The sequence below is a fragment of the Bubalus bubalis genome, chromosome 1, assembly GCF_019923935.1.
Source record: "Bubalus bubalis isolate 160015118507 breed Murrah chromosome 1, NDDB_SH_1, whole genome shotgun sequence".
Classification (NCBI taxonomy): domain Eukaryota; kingdom Metazoa; phylum Chordata; class Mammalia; order Artiodactyla; family Bovidae; genus Bubalus; species Bubalus bubalis.
This window is the reverse complement of record NC_059157.1, coordinates 57,563,205-57,589,045: the sequence shown is the minus strand read 5'-3', so window position 1 is coordinate 57,589,045 and position 25,841 is coordinate 57,563,205.

Genomic DNA, 25,841 nt, shown 5'->3' with positions numbered 1-25,841 from the left:
CTGTCTGCTCTCTGATGGGGCAGGATAAGAGGCTTATGGAAGCTTCCTGATGGGAGAATCTGACTGAGGGGGAAATTGGGTCTTGTTCTGATGGGCAGGGCCATGCTCAATAAATCTTTAATCCAATTCTGTGTTAATGGGTGGGGCTGTGTTCCCTCCCTGTTATTTACCTGGGGCCAAACTATAGTAGAGGTAATGAAGATAATAGGGACCTCCTTCAAAATGTCCCATGCATGCACTGCTACATTCAGTGGCCCCAACCCTGTAGCAGGCCACAACCTATCCACATCTCTGCCAAAGTCTCCTGGACCTCCAAGAGTCTGTCTCCCCAGTCCTGTGTAAGATGTCAGAGACATGTGCTCAGTCCCTGGGTTGGGAAGTTCCCCTGGAGGAAACCATGGCCACCTGCTCCAGTATTCTTGCCCGGAGAATCCCATTGATATGGGTGCCCATTAGGCTATAGTCCATAGGGTCTCAACAAATCAGACATAACTGAAGAAACTTAGGAAGCATATAAAGTCTAATAAAATCGGCAATTATTATATTCATTTTAGAGCTATAGAAGTAAATTAATAATATCACATATATATGTACATTCAACAAGGAAGGTTTCAAATTCAGTTCTTTCTAATTCCAAATATATGTCATCTTACTATGGTTCAGATTCTCCTGTTATCTATTATATGTTCAGTATCTTTTTTTATTTCTCAACACTTTAATAATTGAACCTGATTATTTTTAAACAAGCCATTCCAAAATTGAAAGATCACCTTTGAAGGATAAAATACAGTGCATGGGAATGGACTCACCTAAACATAGTCAGCTGATTTTAACCATAGCACAAAGACAATTCATGCAAAGATGACAGTTTTCTCAATCAACAGTACTGGAAGCGTTGGACATTCTTATTCAAAATAATGAACCTAGACAAGCACCTTACAACTACAAGACAAATTAATTCTATGTTACTTCAAGATTATCTATCTATCTATTCTCTCATTCAAAAACTTGTTACTGGAATGATGCAAATACCTGACCAACTGACCTCAAATTAGAACAAATTTCATGGGTCATCCCAGCCCCATGGGATCAGTTGAAACTTTTGTGTCAATTGCATCACAATGTAATTTCTCCCTCTTCCTGCTTCCATCACTCTTTTACAGGAGTTATTCCCAAGAGTGTTCTTGTAAAAACATCCAGCACTCAATCTGCTTCAAAAATTTTTCTCTAGCATTATAACCTTAGATAAACTGAATAAAAGACAATAGAAAATGAGAATAGATCCATGGAAATTGTGCTACTTTACAAAAATGTAAATGGTAAAACAGTGAAGTATCAGAAGAGTCAGAACTCAGCAAGACTGAGATTTGGAAGAAAATGATTGCTTATCAAGAATCTGTGATGTTTAATCTTTTCAAACTGGCTTTCCTGAGCTAATCATTACACTTTAATCTTTCAATTTTCAAGGAATGCAATGATGCTTTTCTGTATTATCCCCCTTTAATTAATCTATAATGAAATATCCCTTCAACCTATTTCTTGAGGTTGAATTAACAGTGATGTAAAATGAGCTAATATCGTAATTGAGTAGGATATTGTAGAGATGTGGGAAAAAAGAATGTCTAGATAGAAAATAATTGTAGTGCAGGGTTTTTCCCTTGATTTTATTTTCAATATAATCAGCTTGCCATCTCATTTTTCAATGAGTAATAAGTTCCTTAACCTCTTTTTAACTTTAAAATGAATTATCATCACATTTTTTTCTGAGTTATTTGGTTTCTAATATATTTTTTCTGGAAAATTAAAAAGTTAAATAAAGGATCATACTTTATAAATGTCACTGTATAACTGCATATTTTGCCACACATATATATACAGGACTTTTTTCCCCTCAAATTTCCCCTCTTTTTTAGATCCATCTGTTTTCCTATTCTAATGCTTTTAAATAGACTCTAGGTAAATATTATGATTGTAAAAGCTTTAATTGAATTTTATTTCATTCTCATCCTATTTTCAATTTTTATATAGTTCCAAAATCCATTGCTTTTGGGTTAATTGACAGTGATTCATATTAAAATTAATCCTGGTAGCTTTTATTTAAATTGTAGTCTAAATGTTATTAAGGTAATTCAAACCTGTAAATAAATTCAAAAGAAGATTTGAATACACACGATTAATATATGTTAGTGAGTGAGGATAAATTGAGATTCAGATAAATAGAAAAGGTTTGCAAAATGTCTAACTAAATAAAAAGGAATCGTATTCTGGGAAAAGATGGCTGCTACATTTTGGGGGGTTATGAGACTGCTATAGAAAAAGGTATTTATTATATGTTTTCCTTCAAAGGGTGGCCTAGGAAACATGTCCTGTATAGTAAGAACAAAAGTGGGATTCAATGGCTACTTAAGGCACATTTTTTTTTCTTTTTTTTTTCCTTTTCTTTCCCTTTCTATTTTCACTGATATATGTTAAGAGTAGATTTCTGGTTCTTTATAATAGTTAATGACTTGACAGGGGAGAAAAGCAAAAACAGAATGTAGTGAAGATTAATTACAAGGACTTTCATAAATTATTAAAAACATATCTAAAAATATATTACTAACAGAAATGGAAAGTAGTTTTAAAACATAAGTTTTTGTTGTAATATTTTCAGGGTGAAGAAATGCTACATCTCTATCTCTATTTTACTCAGTCCTGGTTTTAGCACATGGCAGGTACTCTTTCTCCAGAAATAGTAACACTTGAAGTGTTTCTTATAATTAAATATCTATTTCAGGAAAATATTTTAAAATGAATTCCAATAGAGAAGTCATCTGTGTGTGAGTATGTGTGTAGACATATACGTTCATACACATCCATGAACCAAGGAAGAACAAATTGCAAGTTGTACTACTTGGTAATCTGCCCAAATTCTAATTTTCAAACAGGGATATTCAAAGTGTTAATGCACACGAATTTTCACAAAAGCAAAACAAATCATTAAAGAGAAAACCTATGACCTTGTTTTTTCGATACATATATCTAAACATTTAAAAAAAATTTAGAAAACATATTATATTCTTCACAGGTAACTTTAAGATTCAAAAAGTCTTCAGAAGTTGAGACAGGCCATGATCTGGATCCTGGGACCCTTTGTTGCAGTGTTTGTAATTGGACAGACAGCTCCGGAAGCAACAAAATACAAAGTATGCTGTTGTTTAGCAGCTAAGTTATGTACCACTGTGTGACCTCATGGGCTGCAGCTCACCAGGCTCTTCTGTCCTCCACTATCTCCTGAAGTTTGCTCAGTTTCATGCCCATTGAGTTGATAATGCTATCTAATCATTTCTTCCTCTGTCACACTCTTTCCTTTTGCCTTCTGTCTTTCTCAGTATCAGGATCTTTTCCAGTGATTGGGCTCTTCACATCAGGTGGCCAAATACTGGACATTCAGCTTCAACATCAGTCCCAGGACTGATCTCCTTTAGGATGGACTGGCTGGATCTCCTTGCAGTCCAAGGGACTCTCAAGAATCTTCTCCAACACCACAGTTCAAAAGCATCAGTTCTAGAGTGCTCAGCTTTCTTTATGGCCCAACTATCCCATCCATGCATGAGTACTGAAAAAACCATAGTTTTGACTAGATGGACCTTTATCGGAAAAAATAACTGTGTGCATGCACAATTGGAACAAATTATGGACAACAAGATACAAAAGCTGTCCCTCCGCAAAAAAAAAAAAAAAAAAAAAAAACAGCTGTCAGAAGTGGGAAAGTCAAGAACTCTTGTCAGTATCAAGGCCACCTTTTTCAATGTCCACTTGATACTAGTTTTTATGTTAATATGTCTAAAGCAGAGTGGAAAACCAACCCTACTTAAACACATGTTCATTTGAATTGTATTTCTGTCCACTCTTATTTGTATAAAGCAAGAAAATGTTCTCCTTTTTTTCCTTTATATATATATATATATATATATCAGATCAGTCGCTCAGTCATGTCTGACTCTGCAACCCCATGAATCGCATCACGCCAGGCCTCCCTGTCCATTACCAACTCCTGGAGTTCACTCAGACTCACGTCCATCGAGTCAGTGATGCCATCCAGCCATCTCATCCTCTGTCGTCCCTTTCTCCTCTTGCCCTCAATCCCTCCCAGCATCAGAGTCTTTTCCAATGAGAGTCTTTTCCACCTCAACTCTTTGCATGAGGTGGCCAAAGTACTGGAGTTTCAGCTTTAGCATCATTCCTTCCAAAGAAACCCCAGGGCTGATCTCCTTCAGAATGGACTGTTTGGATCTCCTTGCAGTCCAAGGGACTCTCAAGAGTCTTCTCCAACATCACAGTTCAAAAGCATCAATTCTTCGGGGCTCAGCCTGCTTCACAGTCCAACTCACATCCAAATATGACCACAGGAAAAACCATAGCCTTGACTAGACGGACCTTGTTGGCAAAGTAATGTCTCTGCTTTTGAATATGCTATCTAGGTTGGTCATAACTTTCCTTCCAAGGAGTAAGCGTCTTTTAATTTCATGGCTGAAGTCACCATCTGCAGTGATTTGGAGCCCAGAAAAATAAAGTCTGACACTGTTTCCACTGTTTCCCCATCTATTTCCCATGACGTGATGGGACCGGATGCCATGATCTTCGTCTTCTGAATGTTGAACTTTAAGCCAACTTTTTCACTCTCCACTTTCACTTTCATCAAGAGGCTTTTGAGTTCCTCTTCACTTTCTGCCATAAGGGTGGTGTCATCTGCATATCTGAGGTTATTCATATTTCTCCCAGCAATCTTGATTCCAGCTGTGCTTCATCCAGCCCAGAGTTTCTCATGATGTACTCTGCATAGAAGTTAAATAAGCAGGGTGAAAATATTCAGCCTTGAAGTACTCCTTTTCCTATTTGGAACCAGTCTGTTGTTCCATGTCCAGTTCTAACTGTTGCTTCCTGACCTGCATACAAATTTCTCAAGATGCAGATCAGGTGGTCTGGTATTCCCATCTCTTTCAGAATTTTCCACAGTTTACTGTGATCCACACAGTTAAAGGCTTTTGCATAGTCAATAATTTAGGGTAAGATAGACTACTGTAGTTACAGATATACCTTGAACTCTACCTCAGCAAATGCTAATTTTCTCTATTGTCAAGTCCAAATTTAGTTGGCAGATTTCCAGGGCAATTTTATACTGGTTATGACTCAGGACTTTAGGCTGTCTCTATTTTACAGTAACATAATCTCAACTTGAGTCTGCTATGACTGCAGTCCTGTAAAAGAGTGTGGATTTCCATCTCCACTTGCCAATATGTCAAGGCTAACACAGGGCTTTGTGGTAAGAATCAAATTTGAAGTCACTAATCTACCTACCTGTCTATCTGTCTCTATCCATCATTATCTGTATCTCCAAAAGAGAAGACAACAATATCAGCAAGAAGAGAGGAAATGACATTTACTTCCTCAGATTTTCCTTTCCAACTTCCCCATACTTATACCAGCCATTCCCCTCTACATATGAGAATGCCAGTTTTCTTTTATAGTTTTCTTCTTTCTGTTCCCCTTTCACTGTAAAATTTCCAAGTTCTATTTATAGTACTTGGACAGAATAGAGGTGATCGCAGTCCTAGTTTGGACATATGTGTTGCAAATTCCAAGATGTTCTATCTGCATTTTTAAATAATTTCAATCGGTTTCTTGTGCTAACACACTGAACTGAGGCAGGATAAAGAATAAGCAAATTCTAAGCTGAAAGATTGCCTTTTAACATTTTAATTCCATCTTTAGGGATTCAAGCTTCCCATCACACTGGGTATGTCCAAGAGGTAAAAGTCTTTGGTCAGTATAACTCTCTTCAGGTCTCTAACAGATTTCAAAATGTTTGTATCGAAATAAAGTTAATGTCCATTTTAAAAAGAAATGCTCTTTACTGAAGGAATATAGCCCTTCCAAAAGGGCTATATTGGTATATTTGCCTATACCAAAAGGCTTGGTAAAGGCATTTTTAATATGACAGATTTTTCTTTTTAAAAGCTAGAAACTCATTTCTCCTCATTTGATTTAAACATAAAATTAGCTAACTTTTTGTCTATAAGTATATATAAAATGTTTTGTTAATCATTTCAAGTCACTTTCACCCCTAAATATGCCATTTTTTTCTTCTGAATCACTGAGTATAAGAAAAAGCTTTTAACATATTTCACTGTCATTCCACATTCTTTGCAAAACCTATTAGCATTATTATAATTTTAATGCTACTCCTAAGTAAAATTAGAAAAATATTTTTAAATTCACAATTAAAATTAAATGAGAAGTAATGTGCAGTTTAAAGAAGCCATATATATGTGTGTAAAGTATTTATACATATATATATAAGACATATATATATGTAAATGTAAAAATCACACCTAGAACACATATATATATATGAAAGTTTTTGAAGATTAAATTATCTTCTTGAAACCTTGGCAAAGCAGTGTGTTGGAAAAAAGCAGTCTGTTGGCAAAGCAAGAAAAAAATCAACAATTTCATGAGAGAGTGAATATTGCTTTATTTAAAGTAGATGTTGGCAATGTTCAGTGACAGCCTTTAGCTCAATATTATGTCTCAACTCTGTGTGTTCTCAGTTTCCAGAAAGTTATATATACATATATAGTATTTATACTATTATTTATATATGTAAAATGCTGATGTGTGTGTGTGTATATATATATATATATATATATACATATGTCATATATCTATATATAATCAGAATTTAATCAAGAGGGCCCTAGACTTTCTCCATACATCCAGAAACTGTCAAGGTACTTAATTTAAATGATGAATAAGGTTGTAAAGGAAAACCATAACCTCTTCATATTTAAATAATGTCAAATTTGAAACAGAGCATTAACCTGTATGGCCAATATTTGTGAAAAGGAACATAACCCTGTCAAACTTTAATGCATTATAACACTCATTTCAAAGTGAGAAATATATGTGTAACACAGTTAAGAAAGAAACATTTAAGTCAAATGATGCAGGAAATATGTAGAAATAAGGCATGTGAGTCAATTTATGATGTCTACTTTTTAACCATATGGAATTTTTTGATCATTAAATAGAAACATAAGAACTTGTAGTTTGCAGATCAGGTTGAGCCCACTCTCTACTTCCTCTCATTACCAAAGTCTCATTAAACAGCAGAATTCCTAATCTTGCAGGAATTACATATGGTCTATATTACATGCGGTCTATGTAATATGGTTACATATTACATACAGTCTATGTAATATGGTTACATATTACATACGGTCTATATTAAGGTGCATGTTTTCTGTTAGGTCTTCATCACTTCTTGCTTAGTCCACTGGAGACGTCCAACTGCCCCTTGGCCTCAAATCTATTTGTGTCAGGCCACCTGGAGTCACTGATTATACTGAAACCATGTACTAAAACTCATACTGAACTATGCATTTCTGTGCTCTACATCTTACTGTAGCTTCCACCTTCTAGAATATATAGTCTAAGTACTAGGATATAAAGAGCCATACTGAGAAGCCCTCCACATTATCCATATCTTCGAGTCCCCCTCCTCTTTTGGCCACTTGCTCCCCTATGTCTCATGTTTCAAAAGCCTCAAATGAGTCCTGGCTACTTCAGGCAACACACTGCTCTCTTCTCTATGCTTTTATTAAATCTGCCTCTCACTCCCACTCTACTGTGCATTCTCTCCACGCTCTCCATTAGGTTTCTCACTTCACTCTGTATATTCAGTTCGAGCATCATCTACTTCATGTAGCTCTTCATGAGTATGCTTTCTGCCCATTTCCATAATGTCCTGTACACTTATAATGGCTTACAGTAATTGCCATTTGTCTTAGAATTTTATGTTTGTCGTCTGTTTACAGCTATGTGGAAGGTTCCTTCAGGCCAGCAATTCTGCCTTAATTATCCTATTTCTTTTTTAAATATATGGGTAATTTCTTTTTATTTTTATTGAACTATAGATGGTTTACAATGGTTGCTAGTTTCTAGCAAAGTGCACTGTTCAGTTACACATACATTTTTTTTTTAATATTCCTTTCCATCATGGTGTATATAGGCTGTTGAATATGGTCCCCTACGAAAGAGATGGGAATACCAGACCACCTGATCTGCATCTTGAGAAATTTGTATGCAGGTCAGGAAGCAACAGTTAGAACTGGACATGGGACAACAGACTGGTTCCAAATAGGAAAAGGAGTACGTAAAGGCTGTATATTGTCACCGTTTATTTAACTTATATGCAGAGTACATCATGAGAAACGCTGGACTGGAAGAAACACAAACTGGAATCAAGATTGCCGGGAGAAATATGAATAACCTCAGATATGCAGATGACACCACCCTTATGGCAGAAAGTGAAGAGGAACTCAAAAGACTCTTGATGAAAGTGAAAGTGGAGAGTGAAAAAGTTGGCTTAAAGCTCAACATTCAGAAAACGAAGATCATGGCATCCGGTCCCACCACTTCATGGGAAATAGATGGGGAAACAGTGGAAACAGTGTCAGACTTTATTTTTCTGGGCTCCAAAATCACTGCAGATGGTGACTGCAGCCATGAAACTAAAAGACGCTTACTCCTTGGAAGGAAAATTATGACCAACCTAGATAGCATATTCAAAAGCAGAGACATTACTTTGCCAACAAAGGTCCATCTAGTCAAGGCTATGGTTTTTCCTGTAGTCATGTATGGATGTGAGTTGGACTGTGAAGAAGGCTGAACACCGAAGAATTGATGCTTTTGAGCTGTTGTGTTGGAGAAAACTCTTGAGAGTCCCTTGGACTGCAAGGAGATCCAACCAGTCCTTTCTGAAGGAGATCAGCCCTGGGGTTTCTTTGGAAGGAATGATGCTAAAGCTGAAACGCCAGTACTTTGGCCACCTCATGCGAAATGTTGACTCATTGGAAAAGACTCTGATGCTGGGAGGGATTGGGGGCAAGAGGAGAAGGGGGCGACAGAGGATGAGATGGCTGGATGGCATCACTGACTTGATGGACGTGAGTCTGAGTGAACTCCAGGAGTTGGTAATGGACAGGGAGGCCTGGGTGATGCGATTCATGGGGTTGCAAAGAGTCGGACACGACTGAGCAACTGATTTGATCTGATGCTATACAGTAGGGCCTTATTGATTCTCTATTTTATATGCAGTAGTTTTTTATATTCTAATCCTAAACTCCTAATTTATCCCTCCTCTGAACCTTTTCCCCTTTGGTAATCATGTTTGCTTTCTATCTCTGTGAGTCTGTTTCTGTTTTGTAAGTAAGTTCATTTGTATCATATTTTAGATCCCACATGTACATGTAGATCTTACCACAAATACCATGCATGTGGTATTTGTCTTTCTTCCTCTGACTTCTAATTATCCTATTTAATTACCACATTCTGGTATCAAAGGATATCACTACAACAAATGTCCTTAGCAACCTAACCTAACCTCTGACATGTGAAAAGAAATGTTCTTAAACATTCAGCATCACTGTTCATTTAAATGGACACAATTTTGTCACAGTGAAGTATATTCTGAAAATGTAGTTTCCTAAATATTGGAAATATTAACTGGCATATATAGTACAAAGGAAGTTAAATATGAAAAGACTTTTCTCCTCTCAGTGTGGGGCTTCATTTCTAAGAAAGCTGTTTTTTGAGCCTCTAAGGGTCAATCTGCAGGAAGTCATTTAAAACCAACACACACCTGAGTAGTTTCCATGGAAGCAGAAATTAACCCCCAGCAACCTCATATCTGGTTCACATCTGGTAAAAACTCCACCAGAGATAGCAATTGAGGCAAATTATTCTAAAAGACAAATGGAAGTAAGAGCAGTTAGCTTAATAGTAATTTACAATGTTACTATAAACACTCCTTTGTGATATATATTTTATATTAATATTTAAAGTAAATAACATTTAATTATATATTTTTCCAGTTGCATTTCTTTCAAGTGACTATATCATAATAAACTTTGTTATTTTAGATTGAAAAATACTTTTTAAAGAAAACTGTAGTCAATGCATTTATCAAACTTCTTATTTCACTCTCATGAGAAGTCAGTTCAGCTATTCAGTCATGTCTGACTCTTTGTGCCCCCATGACTACAGCACGGCAGGCTTCCCTGTCCATCACCAACTCCTGGGGCTTGATCAAACTCATGTCCATCGAGTTGGTGATGCCTTCCAGCCATCTTATCCTTTGCCATTCCCTTCTCCTCCTGCCTTCAATGTTTCCCAGCATCAGGCTCTTTTTCAATGAATCAGTTCTTCACACCAGGTGGCTAAAGTATTGGAGCTTCAGCTTCAGCATCAATCCTTCCAGTGAATATTCAGGACTGATTTCCTTTAGTATTGACTGGTGAAACTTACCCATTTACCTTTCCTTCTCCCTAATTTATATATATATATATACACACACATACATATATACACACGCACTAGTATTTGTTCATAGTGTTAGGAAAGATTTCAAAGACTTGGAAAAAGAATGTTCACTTGGACTGGTGAAAAATACTTCTTTATTGTTTCTGGTAGAGCTAGAGAGATTGAAGTCTTGAAAGGCAAGGGATTTGAGATTGCTCCTATTGTCATCTCATTCAAGTATTTTCAGCTTGGATATAGTGAAGGCAATCACATTTTTCTCACTGGAATTCTTTGCTTACTCTCCTCTGGAGCTTCACAATGATCCAACATTTTTGGAACTCTACCATCTGAAGAACTGAACTTTTGTAGAGCATGAACCAAAACTTGCTTTCTCACATATCTTTTAGAATGACTCTGTCAAGGAATACAATTGAAGAACCAATAACTTAAAAAGAAGTACAGTCCAGTTATATCTATATTGTATTTGAGAGAATATCAGATAAACTCAAAATGGAGAACATTCCATTAAAATAAAAGTTTAGTACATTCTTTAAAAAATTAATGCAATAAATTACAAATAAGGGGGTAAGAATTGTTCTGCCTTAAATGAAACTTAAAAAAATAACATGAAAATTCATGTATCATGTTATTACAGATTGAATACTGCTTTAAGAAGTAAAAGCAAAACTTAAGTGGCTTTATGAGTATAATTGAAAATATTTGAATACAAATAGTAAATTCAACAAAGGCACTGTATAAAGATAAAAGTTACTTAGGGTGCTCACACTGTGATTATTTACAATATTACCCTCATTCTTAAATATATATATATATATATATATATATATATATATATAAAACCATGACATATTTAACCCTAAAAAAACTATTGTGTAAGTAAGTCATCCTCAAGTGGTTCAGGAAAAATAAAGTAATATATGTGTATATAATATATAGTATGTATAATATACATAGACACACAGATGTATGTGCAATATATATTTATCTACATATGCATATATACAATACATACAGTAATTTTCTTAACCATTTGAGGGTATGTGTGTTTACATTTGTAGAGAAAGAGCACAAATGATAGAGCAAATAGTGCTAAATGTCCTGGGCATCTGCTATTTGCTAATAGCAGATGTCGTATTGTGGTAAATATACCACATCTGTATATTTGTGGTACTGTGGTAAATGCACAGCTATAGTGATGAATAGAGTCTACAAGGTCTCTGACCACATGGAGTTTATAGTTCAATGGAAGAGATAGTTAAATAAACATATGAGTATAAAATAAGAAATTTTATCATATTTATGAGAGAAGAGAAAAGCATGAGGACTATTAATCTAGCTTTGAGAAGGTGTGAATGCTTCTCTGAGGAATAAAACATTAAATCAGAACTTTCAAGGTGAAATTCCTAGGCTAAGGCTCTACAATGGGAAAGGATTTCCAGCATCTGAGGAACTGAATAAACGCCGGTATGATGGAAGTGGGGTGAGTGAAGCAGATGTGGCAATGGATGAAGACAGCAGTATCGGAGCCCTGTAGGACTGGTATAAAGTTCAATTATATCTTTTTAAAGTACCTAGAACACTTTAAGCAGAAGGCTAATATATCAATAATTTCATAATAACCTACTAGTAAAAGGAGGTTACATTTGGGAGGATGGAAATGTGAAAAAGGACAGGATATTAATAGAAAGACTTTTGCTAATGAAGATGAGTAGCAATGGAAGACCAAAAATATTTTAAATATAAAGTGATTTTGCCAAGGTGATGAATTAATGTGAATGTACAGAAATAAGTCAATGTCAAGAATAAATCCCAACAATCTGTCTTGGTAAAAAAGTGTGTACTTTAATATAGATATTTCCTTGACACTAGAGAAAAGGTGAGCAGATATCACATGCATGAAATATATTTGACTAAGCAATATTCTATGGAAGCTCTAACCGAAGTGAATCTATAAAAAGAGACAAGGATACTCAAAATATATTCAGTATAAATGTATGCATAATGTATTTATGCATATGAACTGAAAATAGAAATAGAAGGCAAATAATTGTCCATTTTTGCCGTAGAACATCATTTTGAGTTCTAGTCAGAAATTTTCTGTGAATATTTTGGATGACCCTTTTGTGGAATTTCTAGGCACTTTCTTGTCCTTATTAAGATTTGCAATTGTACTTTCACTCATTTTAAGTAGCTTTCATCTGAATTTCATTTTCATATCAATAACTTCATTCTAGCAATAAAATTTTATTGCCAAGCCATCTTAGTTTTATTTTTTACCTTTGAAAAATACTGTCATGTGATGAAGAGTTTTATCTGTGTAGATCAGTATATGCCTCAAATGTATCTCCCAAAGTGAAGCAAAATTTTGGAGAAGTTATTTTTCTTATGATTATCCAAATGTGTCAATTCCATACCAAGTATTCAAAAATGTTAGCAGCATACTGGCGGCATTAACTTGTTTTGTGACAACAGAACTGAATGGAACTTGAAGTCTTTGGGTGGAGGGAACTTCACCTTCAGAGCAGGCACAATGTCCCCACGAACAGGGAGCAGAAAATGCCTTGACTGATATAATAGGCATGGTCAGTCCTGCCCTCTGACTTGAAAGAATTCAAATTTTCAGGCTTTCTAGAAGCCAGAATTTGGACATGTGACCTACAATCTGAATGAGACTTTTATTTTAAAAGTTAATGACATGAGAGAACAAGTTCTACAGTAACAAGTTTTGCTAGAGGAGATGATGGCAAAGGTGCCTGGCAGCTGTTAAGAGGCTTAATATGACAGAAAAAATGGTCATTATAAGGGTAAGTATATTAGTGGTGGTCTTGGTTTCAACTTGAAGGCTCATTCCATAAGTGTTACAGAATAGGGGTATCGTTGGCATCAGGTTATTCTTTTGGCATTTTTTGACTGTTTATTTCTTCAAGCATCTGAGCTTCAATCTATCTTAATCTCTGATTTTTCCAATGATTAGTTATATTATCAAACATCTCTTTAATAAATTTATTTTCTGCATTAGCTAGAGAGAGTTAACTCTGTTGCTTGTAACTAAGCCCTAAATGTTAAACTTGAAAAGTTCATTAAGTCATTTATTCATTATTTTATCAAATATTAATTTAGCCATCTACCACATGACAAATGAATTGGGAACAGGATAAGCAAAGACTTGTAATATATAATTTTTTACTAAAAGATTTTAATCGTCAGTGAAAGAGAGCTCCAGAAAACAGAAATTTATATTTTTTGGGTGATCAAAACTCCAAAGAGATGATAAATAGCTATTCAGAAATAGAAAAGTACACAACCTAGGCTTGTGAGGTAATAATGCTGCTGTTAAGTCACTTCAGTCGTGTCTGACTCTGTGTGACCCCATAGACGGCAGCCCACCAGGCTTCCCTGTCCCTGGGATTCTCCAGGCAAGAACACTGGAGTGGGTTGCCATTTCCTTCTCCAATGCATGAAAGTGAAAAGTGAAAGTGAAGTCACTCAGTCGTGTCCGACTCTTAGCGACCCCATGGACTGCAGCCTACCAGGCTCCTCCATAATAGGCATCCCCAAAGGGCAACATCTGAGTTTATTCTAAAGCAGTGTTTGTCAAAGTGTGGCTCATAGATCACATGCATTAAAGACATCTGCTGCTGTTTAAACATTCAGGATCACTGACTCCTCCTAGACCTACTGATTCAAAATTTCTAAGATTTTATGCAAGAATCTGCATTTTTTGTTAGAGACCAAACACACACACACACACACGCACACACACACACATACATGCTGATTATATCCTTTCTTATCCTGGAATGGTTTTCTCTGTCTTCTCCCTTACATATCAGTTATTGATATGCATTCTGTTGTATTATAATCCTGTCTTTAAAAGCTTCAGGGCATCTATTACTTTGAATGCAGTTCAATTTTACATATGCTCTTTTGCACTGGTATCTGTTAGGATCTTCCTTTCTATTAAGATACATTGATTGATAAAAAAGGTTTTATCCAGGTCAATAAACAAATAGGCAAATATAGGTATGTGTATGTGAAAGAGAGAGACAGAGAGGGAGAGAAAGAAAGAGATTGAGAGAGAGAGTGATTGATTGATTTGGGATCATTGTCAGTTATTTTTTAACTCATACTGCCCTGGAGAAAGTCATCATTAATTTCTGAAGTATACAAAAGAAAGTTAAAGTGAAGTTGCTCAGCCCTGTCTGACTCTTTGCAACCCCATAGACTGTAGCCTACCATAGACTCTAGCCCACGTGTTAATTCCTGGAACCTGTGAATGTGTTGTGTTACTTGGCAAAACACATTTTGCAGGTGTGATTTAGATTATGAATTTTAAGATAAGGAGATTATCTTGGATTATCTGGAAAAATCCCCTCTAGTCACATGAATTTTTAAAAGAAGAAAACTTTCTTCAGATGAAAGCAAAGATAATGTGCAGCAGAAGATGGAGAAGGGTTTCTCTTGACTTTCCTGTCTCTAAGATGAGGAGTCATGCCCAAGTATCAGAGAGAAACTTATAGAATCTCAAGGCAGCATTCAGCTGATATGCAGGCAAAAAGGCCTTCATCTCTACAACCACAGGGGACTGGGTTTGGCTAAGGACTTGAATGACATTGGGGTCAGATTTTCCCCTGTCCGTCCCAGTGGAAGCCCAACTGATACCTTGCTTCCAGTTTTGTGAACCCAAAACAGATAAACTAGTAGAGCAGATAGGTCTGTGAAATGTTAAGTGAATATAATTAAGGCCTTTAAATTTGTGGCAATTTTTTATGACAGCAACAGAAAACTAAAGCCATGCAACTTGAATAAGAGGAACAGATATGCTGTAAAATATTACTTTAAAAAAGAAACAGCACTGTTTATTTCTGATTAAAAAAGAATGCATAGTCAATCCCTGGATAGAATAACATAGAAAAATGTAAAGAAAGAAAATTAAAATTACACACAATCCCACCAACCAGAGACATTTTCTTGCACTTCTTTCATTATTTATTCACACATACATTTTTTCTGTAGAAGTGTGATCTTGCCGTATACACTTAATATAGCCTTTAAAGAATTTGCATCCTATAATAAACCTCCCCACCCATCATGCTACTAACAATATTTCAAAAGGCTGTGGGGTTTTTTGGGCTGCATCATATTTTTACATACTCTAAAATGGAAAGACCTTTATTTTGTCTCATTTTTTAAAATGTGAAGTTACATGTGTACATGGTAAAATGCACAGATCTTGAGTAATTACCTTGATCCCATCTGAAGGATGCATATAGCTATGTATAACTCACACATCATGCATATACGTGTTTGCATATAACTCACACACATCAGTGCTATATAAATGTTGTCCTTAATTTAGAAAGCTCCTTCTGTGTTCCTTCTTGATCAATTCTCAGAATCCAAGAAATAACCTGTTATGACTACACCATAAATTATTTTTCATAATCTACAGTTTCAAACATTTACGTATATGCAATGCTGTGTGCTTGTGTATGTGTGTGTGTACTCCTTTCACTCAGATTGATGCTTCTCAAATTCATTCATCATTACTGTGTGTTCAGTAATTTGATCTTATTTGCTGTTGAACAATGTTCCATTGTATGGATATACAACAAATTTACTATTCATTCACTAGTTCAAGGGCATTTGAATACTTTGGCCCTGGTATGGATAAAGCTGCTATTGATATTTTTGTGCAAGGTTTTTTGTAGACATGTGTTTTCATTTTCTAGTTATCAACTTCTTTGTCATAGGGTTGATATATAATTAAATTTCAAGAAACTTACACTCAGTTTTCCAAACTGGTTGTGTCATTTTATACTCCCAGAAGAAATGTGTGAAATTTCCACATACTCTATATTTTCTGAAAGACTTGTTAGGCTAATTTTTTAACTGGCCATTCAAGGAGGTGTGTATAAGTATATCAGAGTAATTTTAATGTATATTTCCTTGACGAATAATGATGTTGAATATCTTGTCATGACTTTATGAGCTGTATATCTTAGCTGACAATTTGTCTGTTCAAGTATTCTGACCATTTATACCTGTTTCATTTTGTTTGATTTGAAGTATAGTTTATAAGTCATCTTATTTAGGTGTACAACATAATGATTTAAATACATTATAAAATGGCAAGCCCTATAATTTTAGTAACTATCTGTTATCATACAAATTATTAGAGCATGATTCACTGTATTCTTTATGCTGTATATTATATACCTGTGACTTATTTGTTTTGTAACAGTAAGTTTGTACTTCTTAGTTCCTTTCACCTATTTTGCCCAAACCCCCACACTTGTTCCTTCCATTGTTTATAAAGTAATAAGCACCCTTCAATCCAACTCCCCAAGCAAAAGTTTCCCTGACAATAAGCAATATCAAGTCATTTACCCCTTCCCCAAATCCTCTTGTTCTGCAAACCTATGTAGCATCATCATGAATTAACCTCTGAGTTAAATCTTTCCCTTATATTTAAACTTTGAGTGATGTTTCCAGGTTTCTGCTATTACAAGTTATTCTGCAATAAACATCAATATTTGCAGCAAATAGAAAACAAATTTGGTCCAGATATTGATTATATACTTCATCTGTTTTCTTTTAACTGGAGTTCTTATGCTCAGTTATGTCAAATGTAAGACTTTTAAGGTTCTTGATAAACTTTAGCAGAAGCATTCCAGAGTGTTTGTACCAATTAGCTCTTCTAACAGTAGAACGAGAATACTCAATTTAGAATATCATGATGAAAAATTAGTATAAATAATTTTCAAATTATTTGTAGTTTCATAATTAAAATTTTAATTTTTAATTTCACTTTTGTGCATAGTGATATTCTTGATTCTTTGTACTTTTTAACCTTGAATTTAAGTTTTTCATTTTCTTCTATATACATTACAAATGGTAACCAGTTATGCAGTGTATATATGTGTATATATATATATAATGTAAAGTATTCTTATGTTTAATTTTGTATATTATTTCTTAATATGCCCTGTACAATTTGAATTTTTATGTGGTCAAAATCTGATCATTTTTTCTCTGTCTTTGTGGACTACTTTTATTCCTTTTAATATCCTGTTCAGATAGATGCTAACTTACAATTTCTTCTAGTTTTGCTTGTTTATTTTATTACATTAAATTGACTTTCATTTATTTATTTATTTAAAAAAATGTATTATTATTATTATTTTTTTTTTTTTTACTTTACAATATTGTATTGGTTTTGCCATACATAACGTGCATCCGCCACTGGTGCAGGCCAATATCACTGATGAACATAGATGCAAAAATTCTTAATAAAATTCTAGCAATCAGAATCCAACAACACATTAAAAAGATCATACACCATGACCAAGTGGGCTTTATCCCAGGGATGGCTGTCATTTATTAAGCACATGCTTTGTGCCAAGCACAACAGTATACCATTTTAGACATTGAATATCTTAAAATTCACCATAGATCCTTGCCTGCCCATAGTAATCAAACTCAAGGAGAGAGGTAGCCTCAGAGAGGTCTGAACCTTGGGCAGTTTCTATACAACAGAAAGAAATGTTAAATTAGAAGAAGGGACCTCACCATCGAGACATGGCCTTACCACTCAGCCCTGACTTATTTGTGTGATGGAAAAGAAATATGTCTTGCTTCTGCCTGGAAGCTTTATATTGCTGTAGAGCCAGACATGGCCTAGAATGGCCAAGCTCCAGGCTGCAACAAGTCCTTTCCATGTTCCCACAGCTTATACAACTGACATGTCTTTCTATTTTATAAGCAAAGTTAGGGAGAAATGTTTCCTAAAACATGGCTGACTTCCCCTCCCTCAGCCTAACTGAACATTCCAGATTGTCAGGCACCAGTTAACATAGATACAGAACACTCTGTAAGCTTCTAAGTGGTCAGCTGAGGAGCACAGGACACTGGTCCTCAGAGGCAGAGCTGTGGAGCCCTACACAGCCATGAAGGACTATTGATTGCCATCAGGTCTACTCTCTAGCTGGTCATGGAGCACCTGAAGAGTGCTCTGCCGGTGATTGCTGGAAGCTTGAGACACATTCCTGATCTTCCTGATATTTCCTGGGAAATCCTGGTATGCACTGTGATACTAGTTTTGATAGTAAAGGGATTTACCATTTTAAAAAGTGTAAAGTCACTGGACAAAACGTGTTCTGCCCACAAGGCGATTTTCAGAGAATGTAGTGAGAATACTGAACCCATGACAAGAGCTAAAGAAGCCCTCAGGCCACCAGGGGTGGAGGCCAGTCCCCCCCGGTTGCAAACCTTGTGCTTGTCCACACTGAATGCAATGATGAACAGGTCATCATTTCTGAGAACTGAGGACTTTTTGCAAAAGGCACAGAAGAGCCAACTTGCTCAATTTTCCCAAGCGACTCATGGAAAACTCATCTTAACTGTGTCAGAGAAAAATAGAGGACAACTTCAGAAGAAAATAATGAATGATATGAACAAAAACACTCATTTTCCAGAAAGTCCGGAAATATTCATCCAAGAAATTGTGAGATGGAAGCTGAGAGTGCAGGAAAAGGAGAAGGAGAAAACAAGGCTGGAACAGTCAAACACAAAAATGGAACAAATCCTGAATGATAAATGTAACCATCTAACATCAGAGGCTGAACACCTGCTAAAGGCCATCCTCTTGCTTGACCTCCTTAGAGATCACGTGGATGATGGGAACTTGAAAGCCCAGCAGTAGAGAGAGGCTGGAAATGCCCATTGATCGATTCACCCATAGGCCAGAAGCTGATAAGAACATGTTGTTGATGATGCTGCCTTCAATGTGTTCCTTCAGAGTCCTGAAGAGAAACAGCAAAAAATAGCCCAACAACTGTGGGAAGAAAAGCAAATGAATGAAGAGCTTCCAGGACAAATATCCAGTCTCACATGAAAGAAATGTCTCTGCAGTGTGAGAATTCTCAGCTGGAAAGAGATTCGGCAGCTGAGGCTAAAGCTGAGAATTCTGCGTGAAGTGCATGAAGATCATTTAACACAACTTCACAAAAATTGTGTGCAGGGAAAATGTAATGCTTAGAAAATGGCAGGGAAAAAAAAAAAAAAAAAAACCTTCCCAGCAAGTGTAGAAAAATGAAAGCCAAAGCTACATATCAGTACTGCAACTTCTATAAGAAGATGGCAGAAGGCCTGGGCAAAGAATTGAAAGGAAACACTTCCTACCATGGAAAGGAGATGTGTGTCAGTGAGAAAGGGCTCAAGACTGGTGGGTGCTGAGGAAAAAAATTGAGAACAACAGGCAGATGCTGATCAAGACTGGGTCCAAGTTCCAGCCTACCGCTCCACTTACAGCCAACATAGGCCCAGAAATATCAGGGGATCCCCTGTGTCTTCCGGATCACCAGAAAGCAAGAAAGTCATGCTATGAATACTGAAGGATCTAGGGTCACTGTCAAGTTTGACTCAGAATAGTGTCCCTGGACACCCATAACTTTAGTTCAACATGTGCATACATTTCTGTTAAAGTAATTTTGATTAACCTCTTGTTAGTTAAGCTTGTCATCATTACTCTTATTAGTATAGAATTTTAACTTTATGGTAGCTTTATGGTAGTAATCTGTAAAATAGATTTGATAATATTAATACAATTTCCAGGAACATAGAAGTTCCCCATGGATCCTTTGGCATCATATATTTTAAGTATTATATTTTGATTCAAATTAAATGACCCTTATAACCATTTTGTAAGTTTGATATAAGTAAAGACATTTGAGCAAATTATCTGTAAAGCACGGCTAATATAACAAATCTTTAGAATTAATCTAATATTTACTTGAATAAATTTTGGTTGCTTTAAAAATGCAAAAAAAAAAAAATTAAACAAAACTTGACTCCATTCAAACTACATAATATTTCATTAGTTTGTTACTAAACTTGTGTTTTAGATCCCCAAATTCTAAGATTAGTTTAATAAATTCATAGATTGGAATTTTGGAATTACTTTTTCAGTTTTGGAATCACTTATTTGTTTTGTACTATTTTATTAATCTTTGATATTTTATTTAAGATTGTTTATTTCTTAAAATTCTAAAGCTTATTAGTCAAAATGAAAATATTTTATCTTAAAGGCAAACACACACACACATACACACACACCCCACAAGGCAAACACTCAGATCAGATCAGTCGCTCAGTCGTGTCCGACTCTTTGCGACCCCATGAATTGCAGCACGCCAAACCTCCCTGTCCATCACCAACTCCCGGAGTTCACTGAGACTCACGTCCATCAAGTCAGTGATGCCATCCAGCCATCTCATCCTCTGTCGTCCCCTTCTCCTCCTGCCTGACTAATACCTCTTAATTGTTTGTGAGTACTTGAAAAATATAAAAATAGAGTTGCAAAAATTTTTTAATTATTTAAGTAAAAAGTAAATGAATAAGGAAAAAAAAGTGTGTGTATAATTTGTATTTACAAATAGATTATTGAATCATTTATCCAGAAAAGAGGTAGTTTCTTCTGATGATTCAGAAGAGATTCCAATTAGAAACACTCCATTCAAATGCTGCAGATAAAGAGACAAAGATGAGTTTGGTTCAGAGCTGTGTCAGGGATGAGAAGGACACAGGTTGGGAAGGTACCAGGTGCTGGTAAGTTAAACACTGCTTCCATTTCTACACCTGTAGAAAGAAGAGGGAAGAGATGTCATCAGAACCCAGTGGGGGGCTGTCAGGGTGGCAGGTAATCTGCTCCTAGTCTCTGTCGCCCAGTCCTCTTGTTTCCTGCAGGAGGAATAAGCCGCCTCCCAGAGAGCTTGGCTAGTTCGAGCAAACCAGACAGAAAGCTCAAAAGAATTCAGAGAGTAGCCAGAACAATTGACTCTCTTTGATCCAAAGTATGTGTGTGTTTCATTGTCTTCATTCATATCCATATATTTAACAAAGGTCTATGGAGCTTCTATAATGTCTACAGTGCTATTCTAGAAGTTTGTGAAGCAGAGATGAAAAAAATCTCCAGAACTAATGAGTCTTGTGGACTCAAAGATTATATTTTAGTGAGGGGCAATGTCAGATAATAAAAAGCAAAGAAAGGATGATGTTATCTGCTTTTCAGACAAATCCAATAAGGGTGATGGGTAATTTGAAACCCAGGAAGTGATATTTATGTTGATGTCTAACAAAAAGAAGATTTTCCTGGGAGGTTAGAGGGCATGACCTCTAGTAGGGAGATATAGGTAGGGAGAATAGGAAGTCTAAATTTCCTGAGGCTCTATTCCTGCCCTGCAAATAGGTTCATCTGCATTATTTTCTAGATTCCACATATATGCATTAATACACAATATTTTTTTCTCTTTCTGACTTACTTCACTCTGTTTGACAGACTCTAGGTTCACTCTAGGTGGGTGGGATCGGGAGAGGGAGATCCATGAAGGAGGGAATATATATATACAAACATATACATACACACACACACACACACACACACGTATAGCTAGGGTATATATATATATATCAGAGAAGGCAATGGCAACCCACTCCAGTACGCTTGCCTGGAAAATCCCATGGACAGAGGAGCCTGGTGGGCTGCAGTCCATGAGGTCTCTAAGAGTTGGACACGACTGAGCAACTTCACTTTCCCTTTTCACTTTCATGCATTGGAGAAGGAAATGGCATCCCACTCCAGTGTTCTTGCTTGGAGAATCCCAGGGATGGGGGAGCCTGGTGGGCTGCCGTCTATGGGGTCGCACAGAGTTGGACACAACTGAAGCGATTTAGCAGCAGCAGCAGCATATACATATACACACGCATAGGTAATTCATTTTGTTGTACAAAGGAAACTAACACAAAGAAACTATATGTCAATAAAAAAATAAATAAAATAAATTGTTTGAGAGCTGAGTTTCTGGGGCAGTAGAAACTGAGCTAAGGTCACAGGGAAGAGGGGAGCTGGGTAGAGGCCAGGGAGAGACTTGTCTCTACTGCAGTGTAGGGGCGCCAGGTTTTAATCCTGGAGGGAGAGGGTTGATGTCTGGGGGCATGGCATGATGTATATACTACTCAGATTTGTCTGGTTGTGGAGAGGGTGGAATACGGAGTGGGAGAGTGAGTGCGCCCTTTGATCAGGTGCTTCCCAGGTGTCTGTATGAAGCTTTGGGGCCTGGCACTGAGGTGGTCATCACATGGATCCAGGGTGAGGACAGACAGGGCTAAGTTGTGAGGTCATTAAAGAGGAATGGAGAATGACTCTTAGCATGTTTTAATAACCTTGTTCGTACAGGGCAGTAAAGACAGTAAATTATTTTCAGGAGAAAAGTCAACTAGGCATGGGGAAGGAAATGGCAACCCACTCCAGTATTCTTTCGTGGAGAATCCCATGGACAGAGGAGCCTGGCGGGCTATGGTCCATAGGGTCACAAAGAGTCAGCCGTGAATGAAGTGACTTAGCACACATTACAGCCAGTGGAATCCTGATTTACGAGCAGAAGCACGTGAAGCAGGCATGTCCGTTGGCACTGCACATGGTGTCTGCCCCTCCTCAAGGCTCAGGTGATCAGGTGAAGGAGAGACACAAAGAGTTCAGTCTATAATGCCACTCTTGCAGATACCAAAATGAACATTAATTTTACTCCACTGCAGTGCCCAACCAGTGCAAGAGAAAGGCCCATGAAAGAGAAGTGGTCATGAACGTGGACTGTGCACTCATTGATGGCACCATGCCAGGCTCTAACTGTCCCTGCAGCAGGTTGGGTGTGGGGTGGGAGGTTAGGGCTCTGTGGAGAACATGGTCTCTGAGCTAAATAGTAAAGGATGAGTAGGAGTTATCTCAGTGCTTTTTACAGTTTAAAAAGGTTGTATCAATCACTTGGAGATCTTGTTGCAAAGCAGATCCTGACTCATCAGGTCTTGGCGGGGTGGTTCTGATGCTCTGTGTTGCTTCCAGGTGATGTCCATGTCTCAGCAGAGAAATGAAGAGTGAGAATCTTTAGATAATTATAGGGTAGGAGTGTGGGAAAGATGAAGTGGATGGTGGCATTTCTGGCCAAGTTTCAGGTCAGGCATAGACAGGAGGGCACGAATAGCCTAGCAAAGCTGATGTACAACATGCAAGCAATGCTTTTCCCAATCCCCCTCTCAGAAGTTCTTTTCCACCACAGACTAATACTAGCCTAGGACATGGCCGTTTCCAGGGGAAGGCCACAGGTCACAGATTTATGTCTGTCCTTTGGGAAGTGAGCCATGGGTAACTCAGTTTTCTCCAGAGTCCCCAGTGTCAGTACATAATGTCTTATCTGTATATTAGCTTGCTGAGTCTAGGGGCCTGCAGACCCCTCCTGACTCCCTTATTCATCACCTCTACATCCTCCATACTTCCTTTAAACTTTCTGTTTTTTCTCATTCTCAGCTACCAGATTCCAGTGCAAACCACAAGTCTGGCTTCCCTGGATCACTGTTAATCTAGTCATTGTCTATCCTACTGGGCCCCAGTTCACCATACTTCCTTCTGTCAATCTCCTGCCAGAAGTCAGAGTAGATTGTTTATTTCATGAGATGGTCAAGGCAAGAATGAAACCGTACAGTTATATGCATGGGATGAAGGTGCATCCAACCCTGCTCTCACCACTACATCTCCTAGCTCTGACAAAGAGCAAAGATGAACATCATGACACTGTGTCCTAGACAATTGGAAGGGTGCTTGGTTTCTGCCTGCACATTAATGATAACTGTTCAAGTTATAAAAAATATATGGTCACAAAATCAATTGCTCACTTCAGGTCAAACTTTTCCAGAGAGAATTAGGATATTTAAAAAATCACCTAATATCCTAACAAGAAAGTTAAACAACATGATTTCATTTAAACTTAACTATAACTATGGATGGCTAAAGAAACACCAAAGTTTGACTTCTTTAGTGGTACAGTGGTTAAGAATCTGCCTGCTTTCCAGGTGGCTCAGTGGTAAAGAATTCACCTGCCAATGCAGGAGACATAAGTGATGTGGGCTCAATCCCTGGGTCTAGAAGATCCCCTGGAGGAGAAAATGGCATCCCACTCCAGTATTTTTGCCTGGATAATCCCATGGACAGAGGATCCTGGCAGGTAACAGTCCATAGGGTCACAAAGAGCTGGATATGACTGAGCTCAGGCAACCTGGCTTCTTTCATCCATTGTGTCACCAGCTGCTAAATTCTGAAGGCCATCTCCTGAATCCTTGTAATGATCTACAGGAAATTCCTCTGCATGACTGACTTCTCATGGTTCATTGATGGTTCTTTTTAAAAGGTGAAAATGGGACTTCCCTGGTGGTCCAGTGGTTAGAACTCCATGTTGAGGGTTCAATTCCTTGTTGGGGAACTAAGATTCATCAACCAAAAAAAAAAAAAGAAAAGAAAAGAGTTACAATGGCAAATACTGTGCTGGGAATGCTGTTGCAGCTCCTTTTAATGTTGTTGAGGCAACATGCTTACCTATGGCTATTTTAGCCCCCAAAAACTGAGTTATATGCTCTTATATTCTTGCCAAGAGAATCTCATGCACTGAGGAGCCTGGCTGGCTACAGATCATAAGGTTGTGAAGAGTTGGACATGACTGAAGTGACTTAGCACTCAGGCACATGCTTTTATATGGACTTGTACTTTAGTCAAAAACAAAAGGGTCAATGTTTATACTGATAGTAGATATGCTTTTGGGGTATCTCAGTATTTTGCAATGCTGTGAAAAGCAACATCGCTTCCTTACTTCCAAAGGAAATAAAATTTAAAATGGCCCCACATTTAGCAATTATTGGATAAAATACATATATCTTCCATTGTAGCTGGCAAAAGTTTGGAGCATTGTAAACTTGAATCTCTGGAGGTTCAAGGGAATCATTTTGTTGATATTTCTGCAAGAAATGTCACCCTAAAAGGGAGCAAGAGCAGCCAAACCTCTGCCCAAATGGATATTTCCCCAAATGATAATTTAGAAAAATTGGCTAGAGAAGCCCAACGACAGGCCTCAGAAAAGAAACAACAGTAGTGGAAATTCAAAAATTGTTGGTTTGATAAAAAGAGATGGCTCTGGTTAGGATTAAATAATAACCCATGCTAAAATTCCCTACTTTTTATCACTGTATATTCATTAGACCATAGGTCTACTGACCAAATGATAGTCTTCATGAATCAGTATTGGTGGGAAAATATTAACATGGTTATACAAGTGCCTACCTCACTTGTCCCATTGTCCAAGCAGGGAAGCCTGTTCATGATGCCCCTGGGCATTTTAACCCGCCTAACAGACTATTCAAGGTCTGGTAAATGGATTTCATACAGCTTCCTCATTCTAATGAATATACATATATTTTACTCATGGTCTGTATGTTTTCACACTGAATGGAAGCCTGCCTTTGCAGATAAGCTACTGTTTCCCATTTGGCTAAAGTCCTTTGGGAAACATAGTCCTACCTGGGGAATACCTCTTGAACTTTATAATTATTGAGAAATACACTTTCTGACCAAATCTTAGACAACTTTGTGCTGTAAG